Source organism: Bidens hawaiensis, unplaced genomic scaffold (genome assembly GCF_021521415.1).
Source record: "Bidens hawaiensis isolate Kalapana, Puna unplaced genomic scaffold, B.hawaiensis_p1.1 tig00046946_1, whole genome shotgun sequence".
Lineage (NCBI taxonomy): Eukaryota > Viridiplantae > Streptophyta > Magnoliopsida > Asterales > Asteraceae > Bidens > Bidens hawaiensis.
Window position 1 is genome coordinate 44,893 of NW_027506019.1, and position 23,522 is coordinate 68,414.

The 23,522-nt window shown below is 36.0% G+C and overlaps 1 pseudogene across 1 annotated transcript; it reads right to left on the reverse strand.

The window, feature by feature from the left end:
* Positions 1-600: 600 nt before the first annotated feature.
* Positions 601-22,217, reverse strand: LOC143616390 (formin-like protein 13; annotated as a pseudogene). The gene is made up of 19 exons (XR_013150654.1): positions 22,145-22,217; positions 20,534-21,234; positions 19,462-19,683; positions 19,193-19,387; positions 17,292-18,390; positions 16,659-16,782; positions 16,507-16,578; positions 16,049-16,147; positions 15,865-15,906; positions 14,960-15,040; positions 14,818-14,868; positions 14,651-14,732; positions 10,372-10,466; positions 10,142-10,213; positions 4,283-4,399; positions 3,040-3,108; positions 2,874-2,940; positions 1,519-1,838; positions 601-780 (listed from the first exon to the last, which is right to left on the reverse strand). The product of XR_013150654.1 is annotated as a formin-like protein 13 (transcript).
* Between the last annotated feature and the right edge of the window lie 1,305 nt (positions 22,218-23,522).

The following is a 23,522-nucleotide window of genomic DNA, read 5'->3' on the forward strand; positions in this document are numbered from 1 at the left end:
CAATGAAAGTGGCCTTCAATTCCTTATAGTTGTGCTTGTGGTTGAATCCACTGCATTTCAGACGATAACAACGGTTGGATCAAGCAAAATATTTGGAAAAAACAGCGATGGACAAACAAATCATGTAGATCAAACGGACTGCAAACTCATTTTTACAAGTGAATCACTAAATCATATAATGTTTAATCCTAAGCCGGGCCGCACCAACCAATTTAGCTCGATTTGAACAGTTTCAGGCGGTTTTCACAGTTTTTACTTTTTAAACATCGCTAGTCAAGTAATCTTACGCCCTTTACTCGTATTTTTAGGTTTTAACCAGAAGTGAGTCCATTGTATTTTATCCCACAACTCAAGTTAAGCAAAAGCAGATTGGAATTTTAAGATGTTATCATCATGCATGATAAAGACTTAAAGATCAAGATTATATGCAAGATACTGTGATTGCAGAGATCCTATAACACGTTTTAGCTTAACACTATCTTAAAAACATAAGACAGTAACATCAACATGCGGATATTACCAACCATTTTTGAATCCAATAACTGTTTTCTTAATCATAAGTTACCAACGGTCACAATTTAACTCTTCGTCGTCGATCACTTATTTACAAAAACATTTCAATTCCCGCGTCTTTATTGAGTGCCTCTTTCAGCAAGAAATGTGCTTCTCGTTCAAATAAACATGTAGGAGCATGCTGTTATAATATGGTATTAGCTCCCACGCTCGATATCCAGGTTCCTAATATTTACAAAACTGCCATCGTGTATCGGTTCATCTCTGCTGCAGAAAGGTTTAAGTCAGGATAAAAAGTAAATGACTACTTGACTTAAAAGTAAATAGTTTGGACTACTTTTAACAAGTGTAGCAATCGTGTTTGAGGTACTCGAGATCAGCTTTGCTTAAAGCTCGAATCGAGCCAAGCTTAAACGAGCTTGATCTCTGTTTAATACATGAACCAGAGGACGAGCTCTGTTAATAAGCAAGCGCAAACTTCACTTAGCGAGGTAGAGCTACTCAAGAGCCTATTATTTATATAGTTATATAATTATTTAACATGCATTTAAATAATGTAGCTATGCATAAAACTATTATAAAAATTAAGTAATACAATTATGTTATATAAACAATTTTTAAGTATACATATGTATAAAAGATAATTAAAAATGTATAAAATTAATTATTACATTATAAATTAGCCAGGCCCGAGCAAAGCTCGAGCTTCAGAAAAACTAGTCAAGAGCCGAGCTCGAGCTCTTGTGAGTTAAACCAGCCAAGCCCTTATCTAACACCCCTAGAAGTAAATGGGCTGCAATCATTTTCTAATCTGGTTAAAAGGATAGTAAACAGGTTGGCAGGTTATAAACGGACTGTAATGAAGTTGTAATCAAATGATACGGGCTGTAAAAAGGGTTGGCAGGTAGAAATCACAAAGTATATATTTTTAATTTATTCTGATTTTATAGGTTAACCCGTTCACTTTAGTACAACCCGAACACGACTCTAGGTTAAGAGGCTAACCTTTGATGGAAACGCAATGGCCATAACAGTTGCAGCAGCGGTAGCAGAAACAGTGATAGTATACAACTTTACATTATTGATACACTGAAGTCCTTTTTTGTCCCACGGATAAAAGTTAAATGAAGTTAAGATTTATTTTACGGGTTTTGTAATAGAGTTTTTCGTATTTTCTGACTCGATATTGGAATCGGCTGGTTTTGACACTTCGTTTGAAGATTCCTTCTCTTTCTCTGCTTTCTTCTTCTCGGCCTCGAGTTGCTTGCAGTTTTCATCATGTGCTTGATTGAACATTCTTACAAAGTTCTTTAAAGTTGCAACAACTGAAAAGGAAACGATAATATACAATTTTATGCACGTATAATGTTATATTAGAGAAGAGACTTTGGCGCCTTTAACCTATGAATGGGTTGATTCAGGTTCAAATAAGAACCACCATATAGTTAGGAGCACATTTTTGTTTATGAAGTGTTTAAACATTGTTTGTTGAATAATTAGGAAGTATACTGGAATATTATGAATTTATGATGTACTTGCAAGTGAATAACTGAGTGCTTGTATATACCGGTGTATAGCACTTGCGCATAATACATAAAGATTAATCAGAAGTAGTAGAAGAGAGATACAAAGGTGGTTACATAATCGTCTTGTGTATCACATTCAAAGCAATACAGTTCTTGTGGTTCTTAAAATACTATTGGTTCTTAAACAAATGCATTATCCTTAAGTTCAGTTTTACAGAAAAAAGTTTTAAACATTAAAAAAAAAACAATGCCCCTTTATATATACACATATATAGGGGCGTGTTCAATACAAAACTAACTATAAGTAGAGAACTACATAAGCACTTGTAAGTAGAGATTGCCAGATATAGTGAGCGAGAAAGGAGGCGGTTATGCAGTTAGATACCTACCTTATGTATCATAGTTAAAGCAATAGGTACAGTGATTATGCGGTTCTTGCGAATCTCTGCTTAAAACTGGTTCGGTATTGAATATTTATTCTCTGTTTAACCTATTTGGGTTATCTCAACCCAAAGTGTGCAAAAAGAACCACTGGTTTGACCTAATATCCAACCATTCCATGTTTCCAAAACAGTGTTCATACGGGCAGCCCGTTAACTCGTTTGGTTGAACTTGTTCGAGTGTTCAACCAAAAATTGACCCAAACCCGTTTTAACTAAAAAACCAAACCAGCGAATTTTGTGTTAGGTTCTTGTCATGTCAAAAATTCACACCCCTACGTATGTACGACTAAAGAAGGTAAAACTAAAAAGGTAATTTAGAAGTAAATAAAGCGATGTTAAGATACCAATAAGATATCAATTATTATGGTTTTGAAAGCAACTTAGTAATTACCATGTTCATACGGGCAACGGGCAGGATCCTCTCCAAAGTAGAGAATTAAAGAATCAACATTTTTACCCTATAAAACAATAACAAAAAAAGTACAAGTCATTTTAGATAGATAAGAGATCTTTAGACCATTTGTAGTAAAATTAAGAAAAAAAAATGTGGCACATACCACCAAAGAGTACAATGAGGCCAAAGCCCTTGCTTCACCTTCTGCTGAACAAAGAAATTCCTTCAATGCCTAACAACAAAAATATGGAATGTGAATGTGTGTAAGGGCATTACTGTTCTATGTGGGACCCACCTTCAAATGGTGTTGGTCCTATAAGCTGTTAAAAGTATCAATATAAACAATTATATCTGAAATACTTCAAATTGTTATTATGTGCTGGCTGCCCTAATCAAACTGATAAGACATACTAGAGGGGGCAAAACAGGCGGGTTGGATAAAAAATAAAAACGGGTTTGGGTCAGAATGAGTTCCTTTTGTCCATTCTTGGAGTTTTGTAAATGTATACTGTTGGGGTGTGCACGAAACCGAAATAACTGAACCCTAACCGATTATAAGCTTTTTAAAAAAGCACTTATTCGGTTCAGTTTTGGTTTTGCTATCATCCAGAAAACAAAACAAAACTGGAATCGAACTGAAAAAACTGACTTCAAGAAACTTGTAAGAGATTAATAAATGGTGTAGCCTAGAGGTGTACAAAAAAGCAGGTTAACCGGAAACCAAACGGAACCAAACCACCGGTTCGTATAGTGGTTTGGGTATTTTACAATCAAAACGGTTTTTTTTTGTCTTAAGCCGTTTAAAACCGGTTAAACCGGTTTAAAACTGACCCGAACCTGTCTGGATGAGTTTGGCTACTTATATGCTTAAACCGGTTTCTAAACAGAACCGGTTTGGGTCAAACCGGTTTTGGATATGCAAAAACCAAGCCGGTTCGGTTTGTAAAAAAACCGGTTTTGTACACCTCTAGTGTAGCCCAAAAAATTTAGGTTCAAAGGTGTTATAACTGATTAATCAAAAATTGGGGCCCAAATTCAATATTTTGGGCCATTTTTTAGCCCAAATTTTTCAAGCCCAAGGTAAAATGAAAAATAAACGAGACCGAATCAAACCCATTGTGAAACTGAAAATGAATGGTTTTCAAAGCCCAAAACGACTCATACACGCCTCAAGTTGAATGCAATAAATATGATTACAAAATCATCTAAAACAATAAGATGATTTCTTAAAACTAAAACTGTGCTATACCATAATAAGGTTTTGCAAAAGCTACATTCTTGTCCATTCTTTTGACATATTTTAGCTACTTTCTACATTTAACCTGTTTGGCATGCTATCAATAAAATACAACATAAATTGACCCGTTTATATATAAACAGGTCGAAATTGTCACCGAAAATCTTACCTTCAGAAATTTTTCTGAAACAGGTCCATCATTTTCAGCAGTTGACAATTCCTGCACAACTTTCTCGAGTCCTTTGCTAATCGTCTGCATTTCCTCTGCCAAAAATTTTAGTTGTACCTAAATAAAGAGTAATCAGTAAAATCTGCACATGAAAAACTATTATCTTCTCCATTTGGGAACATGAGGTGATTCATGTTAGGTTCGGAGTCACACACAAACACGAATACAATAGTAAAACCGAAAGAATAAACGAAAGAGACACAAGGATTTAAGTGGTTCGGTCACGGTGTATGACCTACGTCCACTGTCGATAACTAGGGTTTTCTTATTATTGAGTGATACCAACTTACAAGTACAGGAGAGAATATATAGACTAGACAATTAGGGTTTAACCCTTTAACTAAACTGGGCCTGATTAGAGCTTTTGGGCTTGGCCAAAACTCAAACAGCTTAATCTCCTAATTCTGTCTATTCGTCTAAACCGGACCCGACCCATGATGGATCGGAGACCACAACATAACAATCTCCCACTTGGGCTTCGAGACATCTTCTCTAAACCACCACTTGGATGCGTCAAACATTTCAACCTGCTCCCATTTGGAGACGTAAAATGTCTTCACCTGCATTGCCTTGTACATGTAAAATAAAACACATCTGGTTTTGCACCTCCTAGTTACCCTTCGCCTTCTCAACATTATTCCTGAAGGCCTGCTGAAGCTCTGCACAGCTTCAGCTTATCCAGCATCACCGGCTTGGTGAACATATCTGCTGGATTCTTAGCACCTGAGATATTTTTCAAACTGAAAACACCATCACTGATCAAATCTCTGACAAAGTGATATCTCCTCCCGATGTGCTTAGTCTTCGAATGATAGACTGGATTCTTCGCAAGTTTCACTGCACTCTCATTGTCACAATATAAGAAGAACTCTGCCTGTTTCTTTCCCAACTCTTCAAGAAAAGTTCTCAACCATACTAATTCTTTACTTGCTTCGGCTGCTGCCATATATTCTGCCTCAGTGGTTGATAAAGCAACACTTTTCTGAAGTCTGGACATCCAACATACTGCTGTTTCCCCAACTGTGAAAACATAACCAGTAGTGCTTTTAAACGTCTTCTTACATCCACCCAGATCAGCATCTGAATAACCCCTGAGAATTGTATCCTTCCCCTTAAAACATAACCCCAAACTGGAAGTACCCTTTAAGTATCTGAGTAACCATTTCACCGTTTCCCAATGTTCCTTTCCCGGATCCGACATAAAACGACTAACTACCCCGACAGCATGAGCAATGTCTGGCCGTGTACAAACCATGGCGTACATGAGACTGCCAACAGCAGATGCATACGGAACTTTAGCCATCTCTGTTCTTTCTTCCTCTGTTCTGGGAGACTGGTCTTTGGTAAGTTTGAAATGACTTCCCAAAGGTGTGTTTCTCGGTTTAGTCTTCTCATCATTCATCCTGAATCTTTCTAACACTTTCCCTATGTATTTCTCTTGGGATAGTGTTATGGAGCCATCTTTCTTTCTGGATATACTCATCCCCAAAATCTGTTTGGCTGGACCAAGATCTTTCATCTCAAATTCATCAGACAACTGTTTCTTCAACTTGCGAATCTCCTTCATATCAGATCCTTCAATTAACATATCATCTACATAAAGAAGTAGAATGATATATGAGCCTTTAAACTTCTTTAAGTAGCAGCAATGGTCGGCCTCGCATTTCTTGTACCCAGTTCTCACCATAAAATCATCAAACTTTAGGTACCATTGCCTAGGTGCCTGCTTCAGACCATACAAGCTTTTCTTCAATTTGCAGACCCATTTTTCTTTCCCGGCAACCTGAAATCCCTCAGGTTGTGCCATATAGATCTCCTCGTCAAGATCACCATGTAAAAATGCTGTCTTAACATCTAATTGCTCTAGATGTAAATTTTCTGCAGCAACAATACTTAAGATCAATCTGATGGTGGTCATCTTCACAACTGGAGAGAATATTTCATTATAATCAATTCCCTTCTTTTGCTGGAAACCCTTGACCACTAAACGAGCTTTGTATCGTTTAGACCCATCATGTTCTTCCTTGACTCTATAGACCCATTTATTCTGTAGAACTCTTTTATCTGGTGGAAACTTGGTTAAAACCCATGTCTGGTTTTTACTCAAAGAGTTCATCTCCTCCTTCATAGCATGCTCCCACTGGAGCGAATCTTTCAACTTAAGTGCTTCATAATAACTCTCTGGCTCACCATTTTCAGTTAAAAGGAGATAATTAACTGAAGGTTTGTAACGTACCGGCTGTTTAGAAACTCTGGTGGACCTCCTAACCCAGTGCTGAGGCGGGTCAGGTTCTTGTGGAGACTGTTCATCCTCAGACTCTGAACTCCCACTGTCAGAGACTCCCTCTGACTCTTCATTTCCACCAATATCATCATCTTCAAATTCAGGAACTGTGGTTTCTTCAGTTTCTGTCTCGGGTTCGGTAGCTGACTCAACTGTCTTTTTCTGAGCATCAATTTCATATTCAACCTGCTCTTTCTGAACCCTTGATTTTGAAGTGTTTCTATCTTTGTATAACTCAGCCTCATTAAAAGTTGCATGCTTGCTTCTGACTACTTTTCTGCTTTCTAAATCCCAAAGCCTGTAGCCCATTTCGTTTGACCCATATCCAATGAAAACATATTTTTTAGCTTTAGCATCAAGCTTGTCATTTTTCACTAGATCATAAGCACTACACCCAAAGACTTTCAAATGCTTATAATCTGCAGCTTTACCTTTCCACTCTTCTTCTGGTGTCTTGAAACCCAGCGGTACTGACAATCCCCGGTTAATTAAATAAGCTGCAGTGTTAACTGCATCTGCCCAGAACGTCTTTGGAAGCCCGGCATTAAGTTTCATACTTCTTGCCCTTTCATTTAACGTCCTGTTCATTCGTTCTGCCACTCCATTTTGTTGAGGAGTGCCAGGGACTGTAAAGATCATCCGAATACCGTACTCTTCACAATAATCACGGAAATCTTTGCTAACGTATTCACCACCGTTATCCGACTTCAAGCATTTCACCTTCAAATCAGTTTCCAATTCAACAGCAGTTTTCCATTTCTTAAAAGTATCAAAAACATCAGATTTATTTTTAAGAAAGTAAACCCATACCTTGCGTGTCGAATCATCAATGAAGGTGACATAATAGTGCGATCCTCCCAAAGAAGAGACTGAAGTTGGTCCATAGACATCAGAGTGAATAAGCTCCAATTTCTGAGCTTTCGGTTGTTTTCCGGTCTTCACAAAAGATACTTTCTTCTTTTTACCGAAAACACATGGTTCACAAAATTCAGATTCAACCTTCTTCAGTTCTGGAATTTTTCCTCTAGCAACGAGCATTTTCATCCCTTTTTCACTCATGTGGCCGAGTCGTTGGTGCCACAAACTAGACTGACTCGGTCCACTGGTCACTGCATTTACCCCATCAGCTGGAATTTCAACCATGTATAAAGTGCCCTTCTTTTTACCTCTGGCGATCACAAGATTCCCTTTCACAACTTTCCATTTACCCCCACCAAACATAACATCATATCCTTGGTCATCTATTTGCCCAACAGAAATTAGCTTTCTTCTAAGGCTAGGAACGACCCGAACATCCTTTAGAGTCCATGAGGTGCCCAATGAAGTTTTTAGTTCAATATCCCCCATCCCCGTGATATCAACAGCATGATTATTAGCCAAACGAACTTTACCAAAATTACCTGTTCGGAGATTCTTCATCTTCTTCGTGCTATAAGTGGCATGAAAAGATGCACCAGAATCCATAATCCATGAATCTGTTGATTCTTCAACACAGCAGATAAGAGTCTCTTCTGAACCTTCTGAATCATCTGAACCGGTGGCCAGATTAACTTCCTTCTTAGATTCTTTCTTTTCTTTTGAAATTGAGGGGTTAGGGCATTGGTTTCTGAAATGCCCCATTTCTTTGCAATTCCAACACTCAATGTCTTTTCTGGGCTTTGACTGACTTCTTCTTCTAGACTTTGACCTACCCCTGCCATTACCTTGCTCTCTTCTCCTACCTCTCCCTTCGGTGCTCAATATAGAACTAGATGTCTCACCAGAATTCCTTCTTCTTATGTCCTCCCCTAAAATCAAATCCCGGACTCCTTCAAAAGTAAGCTTAGTATTCCCAGAAGAACTACTAACTGCAGTAACAGTCCCTGACCAACTTTCGGGTAACGAGGATAACAAGAGTAACGCTTGAACTTCATCATCAAACTTGATATCAACAGAAGACAAACGAGAAATAATAGTGTTGAAGTCATTAACATGAGAGGTAACAGATGCCCCTTCCTTCATTCTGGTGTTAACTAGCTGTCTAATCAGAAATACCTTGTTTGATGCAGAAGGCTTTTCATACATATTTGACAAGGCTTTCATAAGACCATACGTGGTAGTTTCATTTACAATATTGAATGCCACATTCTTAGCTAGTGAGAGTCTAATAAAAGCTATGGCTTTTCTGTCAAGTACCTTCCACTCATCATCTTTCATACTTTCCGGTTTCCTCTCTTCTAGTGCTTCCATTAAGTCTTTCTGACATAGCAAATCCTCAATTTGCATTTTCCACCATCCAAAATCCTGACCATCAAACTTCTCAATCTTGATCTTTCCGTCCTCAGCCATTATCCAAACTGAGTTTTGATTACAGCAAACAACCAAACTACCCAAGGAATAAAAGGACTGGAAACTGATCAGAAAAAACGAACCAGCAGCTGCGGAACCCTAATCAGCGGCGGCGGACTGTAGCAGCGGCGGCGGTACTGTAGCGGCGGCGGTACTGTAGCAGCGGCGGTGGAACTGTAGCAGCGGAGCAGCGGCGGAACTGTGTGTATAATCGAGAACCAGGCTCTGATGCCAATTGTTAGGTTCGGAGTCACACACAAACACGAATACAATAGTAAAACCGAAAGAAAAAACGAAAGAGACACAAGGATTTAAGTGGTTCGGTCACGGTGTATGACCTACGTCCACTGTCGATAACTAGGGTTTTCTTATTATTGAGTGATACCAACTTACAAGTACAGGAGAGAATATATAGACTAGACAATTAGGGTTTATCCCTTTAACTAAACTGGGCCTGATTAGAGCTTTTGGGCTTGGCCAAAACTCAAACAGCTTAATCTCCTAATTCTGTCTATTCGTCTAAACCGGACCCGACCCATGATGGATCGGAGACCACAACATAACAATTCACACACGAGAATTTACTTTTGACATTTTGTAAGGATATATTTGTAAAAATTAAAATATTGTTGTGTACAAATCACAAGGCTTGTAAATGAACTGAACGCTCAGTGAACCATTCGACTAGAAGTTCGTTTATTGTGTAAACGAACGAACATGAACAAAATTATTTGTTCATTTAATTAAACGACTGAACATGAACACATGTCTTGTTGGTGCACCTTTTTTATTTATGCTCATTCGTTTGTGTTCAGTTAATTCGTTAGTTTACATTTGTTCACGCTCGTTAATTTTTTCATTTAAATTTTTTAGGCTACTTCAGCCTTTATAATCTAGTTTTAATAACTTTTTAAGCTCAACACATTGTTCACAGTTACTTTAAATTGGTTTTAACTCAGTTACGTTTGTTCATTATGTTCAGTTACATTCATGAACCGTTCGTTTATATTGTTAACGAATAAACATAAAATAGCATGAACAATAAATCTTGTTTGTTTAATTGTTCATGTTCGGCATTTGTTTGGTTAAAGTTAAACGAACAAAATGATCCGTTCGTGTTCATTTAGTTCGATTACAAGCCTACAAATCACGTCCCTATTTCAATATTTAAACTCCAAAAATATCACCTTTGATGCAGGTTCCAAGCTGCTAAGATCCTTGGAGAAATCAAGAAGTTCGGGTAGTTTATCAGCAAGCACCTAAAGGATCCACCAGAGCTAGCATGAACAAAAGTGAAAACATGTACAAAATTTTCAGAAGTTCTTAATTTTATTGTTCATCGCTATCTTGAAAACCATATTGTAACCTATATAAACAAGAGTTAATAAGTTTATAAAAGTTTCAAGATTTAAAATACCTTACAAAGGTAATGCATGAGTGTCATTCTCGTGTTTCTTGCACGGGTATCTGTAAGTTTAAGGAGACTATCCAATCTGAATCCAACAGCAGCGCCTAAAAATAAAATTAAAACAATTTTTTTAGTATAGAAATAAGAGCAAAGAGTTAAGAACCAACATTAGGCCTGTAAATGAACCGGACGTTCAGGAGGAAGTTTGTTTATGTTTGTTTACTTAATAAAGGAACGAACATATACAAAAAAATGTGTTCATTTAGTTAAACAAAAGAACATGAATCCATGTCTCATTTGTTCATTTATGTTTGTGAAGGTTTGTTTATGTTCGTTCATTTAAATTCGTTTTCATTTATTTAATAAACACACGAAAATAAGCAAAAAGAAAATGTGTTCGTTTACTTAAATGAATGAACTTGAACACATTTCTTGTTTGTTCATTTATGTTCGTGAAATTTACGTTCATTCAATTAAATTCGTTTATGTTTGTTAGTATTGTTTGTTCGAGCTTGTTTGTTTACATTCGTTAACATTTTCATGAAAATTTTGGCCCATTACAACTTAGTCTAGTTTTAATAACTTTTTAGGCCCAACACATTGTTCTTCATGTTACTTTTAACGAAATTAGATCAGTTATATTCATTCATCTATGTTCAGTTATGTTTGCTCCTTTACGTGCGTGAACCGAACCGTTCATTTATACTGTAATTCTGTAAGTTGATCAAACATAAACAAACACGAACATGTTCATTTTTAGCGAACAAACACAAACAAGAAAACCCCGTTCGTTAAGTTTCTCATGATTGATCTTTTGTTCAGTTAAAGTTAACGAGCGACTACAAATTTCGGGTCGTTTACAAGCCTAGCCAAAATTATAGCCTGTTGATGAGAGGAATTAAATATTTAAATTCAACTAAAAGCATATATACATTAACAATGTAAAGACAAAGGTTTTTAGCTATCTTAAAAGTGTTATTGGTAGTAATAGCAAGCCGTTTACTTATAAATGGTATTCGGTTCAGGTTCTATCTCAACCAGGCCAGATAGAAAAGTTGCTAAATTGCATTCTAATGCATAAATAATATTTTTAAATATCATCATCAAAATTATATTATTTTTGAAATCTTATTTGACAAACTTATAGTTCATGATATATTTAGATTAAAAGTTATGACAGTCAAGCCATCTCAACCCATACAAAAGACCCCATTTTAACCCATTGCCAATTAACCCACCAGCCCATTTTGCCACCTTTAGATATCCAGTTTGTCGACTTATAATGAAACAATCGTACACAAATTTAAGTGCCCATATGTAGCAACTAAGGTTGAGGACATTCTCATATTTATGATAACCTTCTGAGAACTCAAAACTAACTGAGATACAAAAGTATTATGAAACTAATCAAATACGTTGTCACGTTTAAATGAAAATTTTGGACAAAACTATAAACAAGATCCAAATTGTGATATTCGTCATTTCCGGTTCACACGTGTACTTGTTTTTGTATTGTAAAACCGACCCGTTTTGGCTTTCGGATAATTGGATATTAATAAATCAATGAATTTTATGTTATAATCATGTTTCATACTTTTCGTTTCGTTCCAAAGTCTTTAACGGTGTTTAAAATGCTTATTCCGTGCTCAAAACGACCTAAAACGAACTATAGGGACTAAAATTACCAAAAAGCAAAGTTTGGCCAAGAACCGCACTTCACGTGACACGTAAGGCTGGTCTCAACCTGCTGCGCAGCAGCAACCGGGCCGGCCCGTTTCAGCAACAAAAATCAGTTTTTAACGTTTTTGGTTCGTTTAAGCTCGTTTAAGGCCCAAACTCGTATTGTAACCAACCAAGACTCAACCCATAAGTATTCTAGAACCCTCCAAACTTGTTTTTATCCCTGGTCATAATTTATTTAAATCAAAACTCATTTTTAAATAAAGCATCAAAGTGTACCGGTTACCCATTGGAGAAAGCTTTTACCCAATCCTTCAAACCCTAATCTTTCCCCATAAATGCCCACCCATCTCAGCCATTTTTCCCTGCACATTTTCACTCTTCTCTCCCAAATTGTTTGAACTTGCAAGTTGTTCTAGCTAGTTTTGCTTAAGTTTGACTTTGAAAGTCAACGGAACCGAATCTTGCATTTCAAACCTTCTCGGGTATATGTTTATGATATTTTCAGTTGTTATAAGTTAATTTATGTTAAGAAAACCATTTTCATCTTTGTTTAAGGCTTTTGGACCTTCAAACACATATTTATGCATTTTAGGCCCATTTGGGTCATTTTCGGGAAGTTTACTCGCTTAACTTTCTTGTTTGAGTTTAGATCTGGAAATTTTAAATTATTTTAGTTCTATGGTTTTGGACATATGGTAACCATCCTCGATCTCATACCGAGTCAAGAACCGAACCAAAACCGAACACTCGTTTAAACACTTTAATTAACTTTTAAACAACCATGTTGCATGAAAACATTCTAGAATTGAGTTTTACTTTATATTTTAGTTCTATGGTGTTGGACATGTGGATACCATTCTCGGTCTCATACCGAGTCAAGGACCGAACCAAAACCGAACACTCGTTTAAGCACTTTAATTAACTTTTAAGCAATCATATTGCATCAAACACTTTAGATCTGAGTTTTTCTTCATATTTTAGTCATTTTATGGTTGATATGGAAGTGTAGAACAAACCTTGGCTTCAACCCAAGTTTCGGATAAAAACCAAGTAAAACCGAACGCTTGTTTAAACAAGTTAGTTAATATTCAAACCACCAAAAGTTCAACTTATCTTTTTAGTCATGTTTTATTTTATATTACTCATGTTACATAAGATTTTGGAAGTTTTAGAACAAATCTTGGCTTAAACCAAGTTTCGGGTAAAAACCGAGTAAAAGTCGAACTACTCGTCTTAACGAGCTAGTCGCCGTTCAAACCACCAAAAATCTTAACAAACCTTTTTAACTCATGTTGCACTTTATATTATTTATATTTTTAAGATTTTAGTGTGTCAGAACCAAACTTGGTTTTATACCGAGATCGAGCCGACTTACACTCGCTTAAATCCGGGTTCAGGACTTTAATTGATAAAAATCCTCAAACTTGTTTAAGCTATTGATTTTATTGAAGTTATTCATATATTTAAAATGTTTGGTAAGTTGGATGTGGATTTGCTACTTTATTAAGTCCCGAACAGACTAAACCGAACAAATCTTAAAAGTCGGATTTTGATGCTTACATTAGCGGGATCGTGCACACTAGCACTAAACCAACTCCCCTATGTAAAACTTAACAAAGGTTGAGTAAAACTAAACATCAAAGGCCCGGTTTCATGTAAAACCAATTTTATGTTATACTAATTTTATTTTAACCGCATTTTGTAAAATATAACTTAAACTCCCAAAAACCCAAACCTTGACTTTATGCACTTTTATGCCATTTATATTCCATCTTCAAGAATCAATATTAACTCAAGATCTTTCAATCTAGGGCACGCACGTTAAACCGTCGGCTCGCTTTCTTGAAGATTATTATTATTATTCTAAGTTTTCTTCATCGACATCACTATTTTCCAAGTGAGTAATTTCATCCCCGTTTACGCTTTTATACTTTGGGGGTAGCTTGCATACTTACTTAAACAAAAATGATTTAAGATTCGAATCCTCAAACCGCAACTCTAGTTAATGTGTTGCTTAGAATAATTGCTCGATTGTGTGTTATATGCCTCATATGATTAATTGTTAAATGTTTATTGCTTTTGTTGGTTGGCCTCATCCTCATCCTCAATAAATATGATCATACGCACCACCTTGTAATTTGGTATTTTTACCTATGAGAAAGGAGCCTCATTTATTTATGATTTATATACCGCAATTGTTGTTATTATTTACGGTTTCGCATACGAGTTGTGGATTTTGCCCCATATTATATATACACAAAAATCATGGAATTGCTCACCAACATTCGTGTTGACAAAATATATTTTATGCAACGCTACAGGTTTGATTATTGGTTGATTGAAGATTGAAGACGTTATTTTCATTTTGGACCATTAGGATTATTAGTAAAATGAATTATTTATTTTTCTTGTATTTGTATGAACAAGTTGTGTTGTGTTTTATGTTAAATGAAATGAATTTGTTGTTTAAATATTGACACTTTAATAGTGTCGTGAGCATTGAAACAATCACATCGCGCCCCGGCATGTTCCGCCGCTTTTGGTCGGGGTGTGACACAAATGATGGTTAAGGACTATTTTCAACAAGCCAAGGATAATAACTTACCTCTTGCTGTCCCTTGGTTCAAAGCATTTCCAAGAGTGAGAATCGTTTGCATGACTCTCTTAAACTTAGAGGAACTCCTGACCTGATAAATGCATCATTTTGACAAAACTATGATTGAATTAAACCATTTCTGACTTGTAGACTAAGTTAACAGGAAAATAACTTGCCTGCTCCACTGCTGAGTTTACTGCATTTAGACTCTTCCTAAGATCATTAACCTAGATAAAAAGATACTTAGAGCACCAAAATTTAGAAGCTAAAAAAAGCAGAAAATGCATGTAACATGTAATTAGTTTTTTTTCCTGCTACCTGTGAACCAAACTGTAACTTGAAGGAGAAAACTCTGAGCTTTGATTCTGTTCGTGGAACTTTCATTAGCTCCATGAAGAACTGTTGCAACCATAATAATAAAGCCCATATGATTGAGTTCATTGTGGTTTTAAAGATATTGGTATGGGTGTAAACGTGCCAAGCCGCTTGTGAATTTAAAGAGATTGGCTTGTTAAAAGCGTGAGTAAGCTCGCGAGCCTAAACCGGCCTTTTGTTAATTTATTTTAATCTTTCAAATAGACATTTGCATAATATATTTTTTTATAATAAAGTTATGATAAAAATAACTAATAGATTTATATAAAATATAATAAGAGTTTTAATCATAAATATAAATGTAAATAACTATAAATATATATAAAAATAATTAAATATACATACCAAGCCAAGCCCGAGTTTGAAAAAAAAAAACTCATGAGCTGAGCTCAAGCCTTAGAAACTAAAGCTCGAAACGAGCTGAGCTCAAGCTCTAATAAATTAAACAAGCCGAGCTCGAGCTTAGACAAGCTCTAGCTTGGCTCGTTTACACCCCTAGTTGTTGGTCCCAGTCTGGTAACACCGGAAAATAGTAGAGGTGTCTGGGTCAACCAAGTTTGGTAACAGGTTAAAGCATGTTAGGGTTGAAAGGGCTATATGGAATATTGGTTAACCTGCAAATGCCGCTTTGTCCCTGTTCTTTTTCTTATTTCAATATGTCATTTGTTAATTATGAGTACAAGAAAATATTACAACACGATTATCTAAATCTTTTCATACAGCATTTTAGAAGGTTGACTGTGAAATGTTTTAATTTAACCTATCTGAGATCAAACAAAACACAAATCGACAAATTCGTAACTAAACGGGTCAAAATTTCCATCAATAGAAAATAGGTAGTACAAAACCTGTTCACATTTGCCCAATTTATCTGTCTCTCCTTTATAGTTCTGAAATTGAACAGTATAAGAGAATTACAAATTAACTTGATCTGCATTGTATGTAATCTCTGAACTAAATAAGTAAATGGTGCAAAGGTGCAAGATACCACCATTATTTACAGAATTAATAGAAGGAAAAAAGACTTATTACCTTTAGCAATTCCATCTCTTCTTTTGTAGGACAAAATTTTATGAGGTTATCCACCTGATCAACATCCAGTGCTGACTCATCTAAAGCAAGAACATAATCCTACCAAGTTCCAGAAATTAAAAATAAAAAATCAGAAATTGTATACATGGATTGTTACAATATCTAGTATGTTATGCATTATGTAACCAACAACGTAAGTTAAAAAGTGCATGTTAACAATAATAATATTTCTTACTTAGAAACAATTTAGTTCAACTATTATAGCTTCTACTTTATTAAACTATTATAGTTTATACTTTGGAAAAACTATTATCAGTTATACTTTGGAAATTGTTAACTTTATTTTAAGCGCGCATGTGCGTGTACTTTTACTATGTCTTTTCTTATGCACATTTTGGGCATTTGATCAATAGTTTCTTCAATTCAGTAACATAACTGTAAATAGCTAATAAGCTTACCATTAGCTCATCCAATGGTATCTTCACCTTTGAAAGCATAATCTCACAGTTGTATGCCCGTCGGTGATCAATCTGAAAGAAGGTCAAAACTGTCAAAATGTAACTTATAAATAGATTATTGAGAATATTCAGTATAAAGGCAACAGTTTTACCAGTTGGACTTTTTCGGGCTTATTAGATTTTGCTGCAGGTTTTGATTGTGCACCCTTCTTATCTGAATTAGGATTCGCTGCTGAAAAAAGATTCTCGAGTTCTGATATATCAATCTCCGGTGTCCTAGTAAACCATAAAATCAAAAAGTAAATTAATAAAACAGGACTCAATAGAAAATATCATCATTTTACCAAGTTTCCTAAGTGTTCACGAAAGTCACTCGAATTTTTTCGTCTCTCTAAAGTCACTTTACATTAAGTGTTTGAATCCTATATAACTTTTTTATAAATGGTTAAATTTTTCAAAATTAAGTGATTATGAAACACATGAACCTTGGTTACTAATAAGTGATAACTTTTTTTTGCCAGTTGCCATACTTATAAAGAAAGTCACTGCATAATTACCAATTTTCATAATTGTTAATTTTAAGTCTTACTGAAAATAGAAAATCACTTAACAGTAACCAATATTCACATATGGTTCATTTGCCTCGCTTAATTTTAAAAAAAATTAAACGTTCATACAAAAGTTATATAGTATTGGAACAACTAATGAAAGTTGAGTGATATTCCTGAAAAACTTGGTTACTATAGTGTAAAGTTACCCATTTCTCGGGTAAGGAAAAAACTCACTTCACAGCTTCATCGGATTTTTGTGTTTCATCCCACAAGCTTCCTTGTACTGCTCTTGTTAGTTTTAACCAATGTAACGGCTTCAGTTTCTTTGCATTTTGATTTTTTGACATTGCTGGTGATAGACCCTTCCCCGACCTAAAGGTGGCGGAGGAGCTGGCGCACCAGGCAAACCGCCTCCTCCTCGTGATGGTGGTGGCGGTGGTGGTACCGCACCCCCCTTTTCGTTTTGATTAGCAGAAGGTGCTATTGGAGGAGGTGGAGGTGGTGGAGTTGAAGAAGTTTGTGAGGAGTTGGGAGCTGGGGGTGGTGGTGACGGTGCAACTGGAGGAGCAGGCGCTGGTGGTGGTGCTGCTGGTGGTAGTGATGGTGTGGGGACGGGTCCACGTGGCGTGGTTGGTGTCTCTTTCAAGTATAGGTTTGGAGGAGGTGGCGGTAGTGGCGGTGGTGGTGGTGCGGGTGTATACGATCCACCTTTCATTTCTGGTTTTCCTTTTGCAGGTGCAGCTATAGGAGGCGGTAATATGGGTGCAGTTGGAGGAGGTGGTGGTGGTTGTGGAGATGAAGATGGTCCAGGTTTCATAGCTGGCTCTTCTTGTGATGGCGGGGGTGGATGAGCTAGCGATCGTGGTCGTTTGGGCCCACGCCTCATGTCTACCTTCTCTATCAATGGTGTAGTTGGTATAGATAGTGGTGAAGAAGTGGGTGGTCTGCATGGTGCACTTGGTGTTTGTGCTGCAGGTGAGTGATCATCTCTAGAAGGTGATGAAGGTCCAGCTTTAGTATGAATATCCCTTAATGGCGGGCTAGGTGGTAGAATGGAGGGTGGGAATGCAGACCGAGTTGGAGAAGACGTTTGAAAAGTTCTAACATCAAAATCTGCATATTTCTGTGAAGGCGACTCAGACTTGCCCAATGGAGAAAGAATCTCACCAGAAACATGTTTGCGAAGGTAAGGATGAACGGGTTCATCGGTTGAAATATTATGAGATGGACTTGTTGAACTATCTAAGCATGTTTGAGAACCAGTGGGCTTCACCTTAGCCAAGTGCATAGGGCTCTTTGGGTCCGTTGGTAAAAATTCAATACGTTTTTTATCCTGAAAAAACATTTTACATGAAGTAAACGTCAATCTTTTATGATATTTGTGTGTTTATTACTACAATAATAACATGAATCTATGAATAAAACACTTTCTGAAGTTGTGTGCATAAAAAAGCACACATTGGTCATGTTTCAGCCCGCTTAACCTATTTGACTTGTTCCTTTTTTAGCTATTTGTGTTTGGCACTTTAAATCATAAACCAAAACCAACCCATTAAAGTAAATGGGTCAAGCGTGCCACATTTTAGTAGGCCTATAAAAGAATCAAGTGTTCTTTCTATCACTTTAACCGGACAAATGATCGAACACGAACAATTAAAAGAACAGGGATTTCTCGTTCATGTGTTCGTTAAGAAAATGAATGTGTCCGCGTTCATTTATGTTCATTCGTTAATAATATAAACTAATGATTCACGAATGTAAACGAACACAAACAAAAGAACATAACTGAATAGGGATAAACAACCATAACTAGTGAACATCAGTTATGCGAACATCAATTTGTTGGACCTAAATAATTAATAAACCAGATTATATTATAATGTGTGATATTTTAATGAATATGTAAACGAGCAAACTTAAACAAAAGTTAACTAGCAACATAAAGAAACAAACATAAACGAATGTTCACACATTAATAAACAAACACGGTATGTGTTCATGTTCACTTGTTTAACTAAACAAACAAAAATTTATGTTCATGTTTGTTCGTTTATTAAATAAACGAACTTCCCGCTGAACAGATCACTGAAACGTTCGGTTTGTTTACAGGCCTACATCTAAGAACTATTCACTACCTGCCCATAGTCTGATGCAGCTATTTGTTGGAGCACATCATACGCTTCATCACTTTTAGGAACTAGCCAATCCACACTATTAAACATCTCTTGAACTGTAGCAAATGCTTCGATAGGGAGACCCTCTGATTTCTCAAAAAAGTATGAATCTATCGGGACTACAGAGGCTGCAGCATCCATTTCCGAGAAAAGAAACTGTGCATGTAAAATTAAATATAAATAGATTTTGTTATGTGCTATATAATAACTATTATTCTGAAGAAAAATACTTCAGCTTTGAAGTCATTAGGGATTTGATAGCTAGCATCCCACAGTACATCAATCTCATCACGATTAAGAATTAAAATATTTGATCTGATGAATGAAGTGTTGAACATAGCGCGATATATTATATTTTCATGCTCCCAGTCATCCTGTAAACTTATACACTCGAGTACAATGTCACCTTGAATATGGCATTCGAGATCAATCATAACCAGTTCACAATCTGCCTGCAAAAAGTAGTAGGAGGTCAGTTAAGACATTATGCTTCCACTTCTATGTTTTGGCAAAAGTGGCAAAACTGGCAGGGCTGGGATTGTTCAAATAGCGGCTCAAGGCTCACTCAAAACCAGCTCATTTGTAAACGAGCCGGACAAGCCGACTCAGTTTGTAAACGAGCCGAGTAAACCGCTATAAGTTTTTAAACGAGCCAAGCCCGAGCCAAGGTAAGCTCGGCTCGTTCGTTAGGCTCATTTAGCTGGCTCACTGACCGGCTCTTTTAAATTAAAGCCCAAATTTAACATATATAAAATTTTACTCAAAAAGTATAAATCTTGCAGTTTATTAATTAGGTAATATGTGTATGTTAAAAATTATCTGTATAGAAATGTAAAATTGATTTTTTTTAATATACAGGCTAGCTCGAACGAGCCGGCTCAAGCCTTTTACGAGCCAAGCTCGAGTATTTCAGCTCGTTAAGATAAATGAGCCAAGCCATACCGGCTCGGTTTGTTTAAACAGAAAATCTTGGGTACGAGTCTGGTCATATTGAGTTGACCTGAAACACTTGTTTAAAAATTTAATTTTGCATATAAAACTAGTACATCAAAACTATGATTACAAAAATTACTTTCTTTCAGTAATAATCTTAATTGTTGACTATATTCATTTAAAGGGCCAAATATACTTTTTCCAAGTTTCAACAGATTCGCCCTGATTTAACTTGTTTTCTTATAAGCTAGCATTTTTCACCCATTTATAAGTGAGTGAGTCGAAACTGCCACCTCTAAGTTTTGCCAATAAGACAATTCAGTTACAAAATTAATTTGGACTACTAAATATAACAGCAACAAAACATGCCTGTTTGTAATATCGAACATTCTTGCTCCTCATCGGGGTTGCAAACAAAAGTTTGGTAGTTTTATCACCGGGCATGTAAGGATCTTCTCCATAAATCCTAAATATAGGACAGCAGCCACCTTTTCCATCAACATCAGGAATCATACTCATTATCACACAATCCAAACTCAGTGCTCGATCCAATGGTGGCCATTCGTTACCCACATTCCTCCTTGATACATACTGCAAGTACCTCAACTGAGAAGGTAAAGGATTTAACGATGAAAACATGTGCAACAATTCACTTGGAGCTTGCTTATAAACCATATCCAATGTTTTTGATTCCCCAGAGTAATGTTTACTGTAAATCAAGAGTGCGGCCAACATGAATGCCAGAACGGGCCAACCGCCACGTTCACAATGCATCAGAAGAATATTTTGCTCCCCGAATGAGAGCCAGGATTCACATGATCTTAGAAAGTGGTGGATGGCTTCCATTGAGAGTAGTGGACAACCTTCATAGTGCCGAGGGTATTCGACTATGGTCATATCATGAGTTGCAAGAGCATAGGCGAGTTGACTCGCTATGTCTCCCTCGCGGAAATTGAAAATGAGGATTGATGCGTCGGGGTAATGGTCCTTAAGGTGATTTACTATGTTTCCCACGTATTCTTGGTAAGTTTCTTGATCCCATTCATCAATAGAGAAACAATAGTCGAATACTACACATGAAACATACAATTTCACAAGTTAATACGAAAAACCACCCGCATATTAAATACAGCAAATAGATAGATATACATCATACTTGGTTTGTAATAAAAGGATAAAATAAGTAAATAATAGTTCATCTATATTAATGACCTAAATAAGGTTCATAAATTGTTAAAAGGGTGGTGCAGCGTTAAGCACATTATTTTCCTCTAGCAAAGATATCCGGTTTGTAAATAGAACAAATAGATGTATATCATATTTGGTTTGTAAATAAAAAGGAGAAATTAAGTAAATAACCAAATGTGCTAAACAAAACTAATTCCCATATATTAATGACCTAAATAAAGTTCATACTTCAAGGGGCGGTGCAGTGGTAAACACTTGATTCCCCTCTAGCAGAGGCTTCAAGTTCTAAATCTTGTTTCCACTATTTTCCCACTATAACTTATTTTAGGCCACCTGCCTAGCGCAAGCTACAATTTACCTAATTCAGTTGGTTAGCACGGTCCTGACAAGTCACGTGAGTTTTCCGATAAGTGGTTCCATTATTTACCAAAACAAGGGAGCTGGTTGGCAATCTTGTGCTGAATCATTAAGATGTCTGATTAATCATTCTCAAAAACTTAACCATAGTAAACCACAAGCACCGAGGCAGCCTCTTAACGGAATCATTAAGAGGCTACCAAAACAGTCCCTACGGTTCATAAACACATTCCTAAATCCTCTATTAAAAGAACATCATATTTGGATTTTGAATAGCAATGGCATTACTTCAAAACCTAATTAACATGATCAAACCATAAGTCTAATAACATTCATATTAACATCAAATTCTAGCATTAAAACCTAAATATCCTACACACACTAATATCATTCCGATAAACGTAAAACCGGTTGAATGAAGGAATGAATTATTACCATAAACTCTATCAGAAATCTCTAGAAGTCCATCAGGCGGCTTCCTGTATACAAATTTACGTAACAATCCCATTCGATGATATTATTATTGATGTATAATCGCAATTGAAACCCTAGAAATGGCAATTCAGCCTCTAAATCCACCGAATCATGTGTGTGCGTGTATACGTACACGTTAATGATATACACGCTAATGATGCTCGGTGTGCGCTTGTATTAGTGTAATTGGATGACAATGTGAAAGGATTATTAACTGTTAAGCGTCTGGAATCAATCAATGGAGATTGATTTGACTGTAATTAATTAATTGTGATCGATGTGTGTGTGTTTATGCGTGTTTTGACGTAGAAGAAAATAAGACCATAGTTGCCGTTGCTCGGAAGAAAAAATATTATAAATTTTTAACCCCCTCAACTTTTTATTAACTTCCTATTCGAGCCTTTTAACGAACCGGACGTTCATTAAGCTGTTTTTTCATGCATATGATTTCTTCATTAACATTCAACAAAATGATTCAATTATAAAAAAGAAGTAGATAAGCGGACAATAAGCGGTCCTGCCGCCTCCTTTTGAATGACATAAAGTTTGTTTGTGTTTGTTTAATAAATGAACCAATACAATCTGTAGGTTTCATTTATTTAATTAAGCAAATGAGCATGAACACGTGTCTCGTTCGTTAAATTTTTGTGAACGTTCGTTGATTTAAATTTGTTTGTGTTCGTTTGTTTATGTTTCATTTATGTTCGTTAGTTTGCATTTTTTTAATTGTGCCTGTTTAAATGTAAATTTAAAATTTTTAAATCCATTACAGTAAATACTAGAGATGAGCTCAATACCGATACATAAAATGTTTGGTATGGTGCTTGTACGAAATCCAAAAAATGGGTAAAATATTGGTATCGTAAGAGTCGTTCCAATCCCAAAATCTCAAAAGGTGGCTACCAAATTGGTACTACGGTATCTGATTCGGTAAAGGTACCCAATACCATTTGTCCATTTGCTCATCCCTAATCTAGAGTCTAGACTAGCTTTATGAAATTGAAATATCATCCATTACAATTTATATATATATATAATTTGCAAGTTTTCTATGCATCATGAGTTGTACATTGTGTATTAGGGTTTTTTCTTAATTTTTTCTCTTTTACTTTTTATCCTTTAGTTTTCATGTTTTATCTTTAGTCCATACACTTTCATTTCTTACAAGTTTGTCACAAAATATGTTTTACTTTTAACCTTAACATTTTTCTTCTTTCAACTTTATTCTCCAATACTTTTCATCTTTTACAAAATTTTCATATAACGTTCTAGTCTAAAATTTGCAATTTTACACGCTGCAAAACCCGTGTGTTGTTCAACATTCATGCGTCTATCTTTC